Raw genomic sequence first — 7,501 nt, forward strand, 5'->3', positions numbered from 1 at the left:
GGAGTATATACATTAGTTCAGTTGTTTTGGAAAACTGGTTGGCAGTTAAAAGTATAATTTTAAACAATTACTTGTGAGCTCATAAGTTAACTCCTGTGTAGAAACACATCAGAAATCAATGTTTATGTCCACCAAAAAAACATATAAAAAACGCTTTTCAGAGCAGCTTCTTTCAGGCACGAAAGGCTATATATTATTCCATCTGTGCAAAATTTAAAAATAATCAAAATTATTCTGGGGTGATAGTTGTCAGAATAGAAGTAATTTTGGGTTATTTCGGTTATGTAAGAGGGGTATAAGGGACCATATATTCACATGCACGTATATGTTCATCACAGCACTACTCACAACAGCAAAGACATGGAATCAACCCAGATATATATCAGAGGTGGGCTGGATAAAGAAAATGTACATATACACCATGGAAACGTGCACATATGCAGCCGTGGAAAAGAATGAGATCATCTCCTTTGCAGCAACATGGATGGAGCTGGAAGCCATTACTCTTAGTCAATTAATGCAGGAACAGAAGACCAAATGTTGTGTGTTCTCTCTTGTAAGTGGGAGCTAAACATTAGGTACACATGAACACAAAGACACAAACAATAGACACTGAGGCCTACTTGAGGGTGAAGGGTGGGAGGAGGGTGAGAATCAGAAAACCACCTATCAGATATTATGCTCATTACCTGGGTGATGAAATAATCTGTATGTCAAACCCCCACAATATGCAATTTACTCAGGTAACAAACCTGCACATTTACCCCCTAAATCTAAAATAAAATTTAGAAAAAGAACTTTATTTTTTTATCCGTTACAATTTTTTAGAACATTTTATACAATAATTTTTATTCAACATTGCAACACCATGTAAATCTTATTTCTATTTTTGATCATAAATTTGTTATTTCTGAAGACAACGTATTTAAAGAAGATTAAAACACCCCATCAAACACACACACACACACACACACACACACACCCCCTCCCCCCCCCCCCCCCCCACGGAGTGGTATAAGAAACTTTGTGAGAATTTCCTGTGTCTTGATTGGGGTGTAGTTATATTAGAATATACATATATAAAAGTTCACTTAAGATGTGGACACTTTACTGTAGCTAAGTCATATCTTGATATATAGAAAAAAAGTAAAAAAGGAAGAAAGAAAAGAATTAAGAAAATAAAGAAAAAGAAACATTTTGTTGGGGAAAATAAAACCATCTCCATAGATAGAATTCTGCCGAGAGACTGCCACTTTTCTATTCCTGGATTTGGTGATCTTTAAAATCCTCTTCAGCTATAACAGGCAATGATTGTTTGAATAAGAAAAAATGTAAGGTGAAAATTTGAGAATGGCAAAGTAAAGTTAACACCAACTTTTATGGCCCAATATTATGATTGTCAATGGGCACATTAACAAGAAAATGATACTAACTGTAAAAATTCTAAATTGCTGTGTCAAGTCCCCACTTTCCTTACCCGAAAGCTATGGTTACCTTGTGCATCATAACACTGACTGTAAATTAGGAAACTCATTTTACTTCCTCCATCTGCAGAGACCAGTGCTTAAAGAGGGTGCATTTGAAATGGATTTTACAATTCAAATTTAGTTACACAAAGTCTTACCACTCTGAGCAAAAATAAAAATCTTCCCTCTGCTATTATAATCAAAACAATACCCTGAGCTTACAGCTCTTTGTACGTATTGCAACCAGAGTGATTTAGGTTAAACTCTGGTTCAAACATCTAAGAAATTTAGAAGCAGGTAAAACCAGCATCTGCTTTATTGGTATATTTGGTGGAAGGGAAGGAATTGTTACCCACATGTTCAGAAGAACATCACCTTCTTCCCGTGGTTTTTTAAAAAAAATTTAAGTTCCAGATATATGTGCAGAATGTGCAGGTTTGTTACACAGGTATGCATGTGCCATGGTAGGTTTGCTGCACCTACCAACCCATCATCTAGGTTTTTATCCAAATACTAATAATCTAGTATTTATCCAAATACTTATTGGTAGACATTGTTGCCAGTAATTAGAGACAAGAAGATCAGTGTATTAGTCAGGGTTCTCCAGAGAGATAGAACCAATAGGGTGTACGTGTGTGTGTGTGTGTGTGTGTGTGTGTATCTGTGAGTACATATCTGTGTGTGTATATATACATATATATACGTTTATATTCTATAAATAGAGTACATATATGTGTATATACATGTATATAAGTGTATATGTATTCTACTTATATGTGTTTATATATATATGCCCACATATGTATTCTATATATTTGTATTAATATTTTATATATACAGAAACATGTATATGTATTCTATTTATATGTGTATATATGTATATATAAACACATTCTATTCTATATGTATTCTATATATGTGTGTATACATATAAGTAGAAAATGTATATGTGTTTGTCTATATACATGTAAAATATGTGCAAGAGGGGATTTATTAGAAGCACTGTCTCCATGATTACAGAGGCTGAGAAGTCCCATGACAGGCCACCTGCAAATTGGATATCCTGGACTGCCAGTAGGGTGGTTCAGTTCAAGTTGAAAAGCCTCATAATCCGGAAAGTTGGTAGCGTAACATCTAGTCCAAGTCTAAAGGCTTGAGAACCAGGGGTTGAGGTGGGGACCACTGGTAGAAGTCTTGGAGTCCAAAGGCTGGAGAACATGGAGTTCTGATGTCCGAGGGCAGGAGAAGGAGAGCGCGCCAGTTCCAGCGGGAAGAGACAGACCCATTCACCTTTCCTCTATTATTGTACTGTCTAAGCTTCCAGCCAATTGGGTGGTGCCCACCCACATGCGGGTGTATCTTCTCCACTCAATCCACTCAGACTCACACGTCAATCTCCTATGGAAACATCCTCACAGAGACACCCCCCCAAATAATCTTTTACCAGCTTTCTAGGTATTTCTTAACCCAGTTAAGTTGACACTTAAAGTAACCATCACAAACAGTAAGATGTGGCTTTGACTTGGGAAAACCTATAGTCCAGGGAAGGAGATGAATATACAAAAGTTTCAATAAAACCTAAGTGGTGTGTTAGAAGGTCTTAGTGGATCATTATGTGTAACATATAGCCATGTTTAGGGACACTAAGAAATGTTTTCTAGAGGCAATGAATGCAAGTAGAGTCTTGAAGAATGAATACAATCTTCTGGCGAAGGGGATGCAGAGAGGGAAGGGAACTTCATGAAGAAGAAACAACGTGCAAAGGCGGAGTTAGGAAAGTAAAGGGTGTGTGTTTGGAGACAGTATTGTTAACTTTATATAGCTGGAAAATGAGGAGAATGGCAGGATACAGGGCTTTCACAGGTTTGGAAAGGGCCTAATATTCACATCAATGATGTTAAACTTGGTTCTGTGGGCAGTAAGGGACATATCAAAGGTTTTTAAGGAGAGGAGTGACATGACAAGGTTTATAGAAAAAAAATATATACTGCAAGTCCGTGGGGGATGAATTAGAGGGAGGAGGTGGTGGGGCAGAAAGACAAGTTAGTGCAGGAGCCAGAAGATGAATGCCTAAAATAAAACAATTACAGAGGAAATGAGAGAAAAGATTTGGAAAGTAAAGAATTAGAATCGACAGGACTTGATATGAGAACGTTTCTAAGTTTGGATTCTCTCAGATGCTAACTCTGAGATAAGGATGTGAGTAGATGAAGCACAGAAAATGCTGGAAGGGAAGTGGGAAAGGGGCGAGGTGGAGGTAATGGGGCTAGCGGTGCCTTGCTTCCTAATGACCACAGCAAAACTCAAAGGAACCTGGGAAGATGTGCAGAATATGATCCTCAGAATTCTCCCTCTTGGGGAGTGAGGGAACTTCACCTTCAAGTGGGGTAATGGAGAGGGGAAAGTTGTGCTGATTTGAAGAGTGAATGGGATGTCTGAAAATAATAAAAATGAGTCTAAAATCGGTTTAATCTATTGTTGAGAAAGAGTGAAGGCAGCAGTTTGAGAAAGACACAAAACCAATTTCAAAAATTGGGGAGATTGAAGTTTCCTTGTTGGCCGAAGGGAACAACATAGCAGAAAGAGACCGAAGATGAGAGAGAGAGAGACTTGCCATTATGGATGGAAAACCTTTCCAGACATGTTGGAGTTGCAAGTGCCACGCCACAGCTTCAGCAGCTGCCTCTTCTGAGAGAAGTGGATGGACATTTTGTCCTCTCAGGTGAAATGGAGAGAAGTGAGGATTGGGGAGGCATGCAGATACATTTTTAGGTGGAGGGAAGCTCAGTGGAAGGAGTCCATGTTTCTGTGCAGTAAGGAAAAGAACATGATTGAACCTAAGATAGTGATTTATCTTCGTCACAGATGTGAAGAGCAGGAGGCTTCTTTGTCACTGGATCCCTAACATCCTGAAGTGTGGATGGAAAGAAAGACTCCCCCTAAACAGTTATTGAGTTTAATGAAAGAACTAAAAGTGAATCACACTTCACCGATGCTAAGAAGCAGGTGGCTTCTTTGTTCATCACTGGATCCCTAACATCCTGAAGTGTGACTGGAAAGCAAGATTCCCCCTAAATAGTTACTGAGTTTAATGAAGGAACTAAAGGTGTATCATAGCATACTAACAGGAAAAGTGTAAAAAATATCTGGGTTCAAATCCCATCTTGCTGTATCACATTGGATAAATTACTCAATGTTAATTTCTAGGGATACAAGGAGGATTCAATATTATTTGGTAGATAGAAAAATAAAAAGTAATTATACATAATTTTTATCCTGCTTGTTATATATCTCAAATAGTAAGCATACCTTGATTGTAGGGTATGAACATTTCATGAACTTTCCTCTTTGTTCTGTCCTGTTACAAAGAAAGCATACATTAAAGCTTGACTTTTTATTCAAGGACTCTTAAATGTTATATTCTCCAATACAATAAAACCAAATTATTTGTAAACAAAGAATTTGTCATCCTAAGGTGAAATATGCGTGCACATATTTTCTCATTCTGTCAGAATTAAATATAGTACTCAAAGTTTGAAAAGGAAGTTATTTAATGATGTTGGATTTTAAAACTTCCCTAAATGCAGGAGGGATCACTAATTTCACAGAAAGCTGAATTAATATACAGCAGGTTTCTGAGAAGTTAGAGCAAGAAAAGAAATCAATAGAGTGAGGTTTAATCAAGATAAATGGAAAGCTATCCACTAGGGAAAGACCAAATCTGAAGGGAAAAAAAATAAGCCAGAAAATGTAGGTTAGAAGTCATTAATGTGAGTGGAAAGAAAGGTGCTAAGGTGATAGTTATTAATAAATTTGATGCGAGCTCACAATGAGATCTCACTGCAAAATTGGATGAATGTCATATAAGAAAGTCTTCACTGATATATGTAAGAGCGAGGGAATAAATATTCCCTCCCCACTTTTTTTTTTTTTAAGCAGATTGCTTAGTCTATATATAAAACAATTCAGTTACCCTATGGCCCTCACTTTCTGCTTCTTGAAATGGCTGTGAGATTTAAGACACGATGCAAAACAACAACGAAAGTCCTCCACATAACTGGAGAATTATGAGGGCTGTTGCATCACACTGGACTACTTGCTCTTCCTCAGACTGCTGCATCTCATTACCCTTCTGTGCCTTTGCTGTTTTTTTTCCCTCTGCCTGCTCCTACATTCCTCCATTCTCTGGGTACAGAAATTCATTTCATTCATCTAGGGAAACTTCAAATGTAACCCCATTGGTGAAGACTTTTTTGAATTCTGCTGCTGTCTTCAATATGCCCTACTGCCTTCTGTCTGACTGCCTTCCCATGAGAAGCAGGATGGGGTGGGAGGAAAGTACTAGAATGGGAGAGGAGGTGAAGGGGGGCGTGTGCTATGGGTTTGACCTGGGCAAGGCTGGGTCTAGAAATTTTAGAATTACCTATATTTAAGGATCTTTACATTATAGGATCACAAGTAGAAAGCACACTCTGTGAGAGATGCTCTTGAGGATACAGAGATGCTTGGGGGATAAATGACTTCAATAGGCCTCCTTGAAAGCATATCGCTAGATCTCTACACCAGTTATCAAGGTTTTGTCTCTCAGCTCCAAATGCATGATTAAAGGGGGACAGAACGTAAGGCTAGATCAGCAAAATTCATCTGCTTGGTAGCTCTTTTTTTGGGACATGGATTTAATACTTCATCAAGGACCTCAGGTGAGGAGGTGTACTCTTGCCAAAGGACACAAAAATAGTAGGAATATTGCTCCTTCCCATATACTGAGTGATATGGAAGGCTGTCAGTATTGAGTGGCTCTGCAGAAGATTGAGGCTGTCCTTGGATTTGGGTCATATAATCCAATTGACCCTATAATATTGGTACTAGTGGTGATAAAAGATTCAGTGTAGATTTCACAGCAATTCCCAATGAGAAAAGCACAACACAGGCCCCTGGAATTTGAAGCCAGACCATGGCAATTGCGGCGGAGAATTGTAAGTCATTTTAGAAACAGTTCCTCATATGTAGGGATCCTGGTAGAGACTGAACCCTTGAGCGTGAGTCACCAAGTGACTATGCATCTTGAACTACCTATCATGGGCTAAGTGATGTAGGAACTGCAGAGTCAAGAAGTCAGATGGGTCAGCAGCACTGGATCACAAGACGGAAATGGTGCATCCGGAACCAAATCCAGGAAGGGCCAGAGGACATGAGTAAGATGCAAATACCTCAGCTCCCCACCGCAGTACAGCACCAGACTTTTCACTTACCACAGTGGTCATGTGGTGGGTCTGGTATGACTGGCTAAACAAAGAGGGGGCAGCCTAAGTTTTGTTTATGAATGAGTCCGCTTGGTATGTGTGTGGAAGCTGAAAATGGATAGCAGCTACATTATAGCCACATTCAAATATGGCTTTGAAAATAGTGGAGAGGGAAAATCTTCCTTATGTGCAGACCTATGAGCCACGAACTCCACTTTGTATGGAATGAGACGTGGACCAACGTAAAAATATATGCGAATGCCTGGGCAGCGGTTAATTGCCTGGCTGGCTGGTCAAGGGCCTCGAAGGAAAATAAATAGAAGGTCAAAGACAAGGAGTTCTAGATTTGGAGCATGTGATGGACATATGGGCATGAGTGTAATCTGTCTATTACACATTGACGCTACCAGGAGGCTTTCACTGTGAATGGGTCATGGAACACCAACGAGACAAAATGGCATGGCCAGTCAGTGTTATCCAGCCTTTATCACCAGCCTTCCTGGATCTGGCCCAATAAACACATTACTGGAGTGGCCATTGTGTCATAGATGAACACTGTGCATGGGCTTGATAACAGAGTCCCCATCTGCTGAAGTCTATCTGGACACTGGTGCCTCTGAATGTCTAACCTGATACCAACAAAGACCAAATTTGAGCCCGCTAAATGGCACTATTCTTTGAGGAATCTGATTTGGTGGCAAGGAGACTGCTTCCTGGAAGGGATAGGGATTTGTCCAAAGAGACGCTTGTGTATTCTTGGTATGAATTTGCCTTCCTGGCCCTTAGTGCTTC

The sequence above is a fragment of the Hylobates moloch genome, unplaced genomic scaffold (genome assembly GCF_009828535.3).
Source record: "Hylobates moloch isolate HMO894 unplaced genomic scaffold, HMol_V3 SCAFFOLD_1, whole genome shotgun sequence".
NCBI lineage: Eukaryota > Metazoa > Chordata > Mammalia > Primates > Hylobatidae > Hylobates > Hylobates moloch.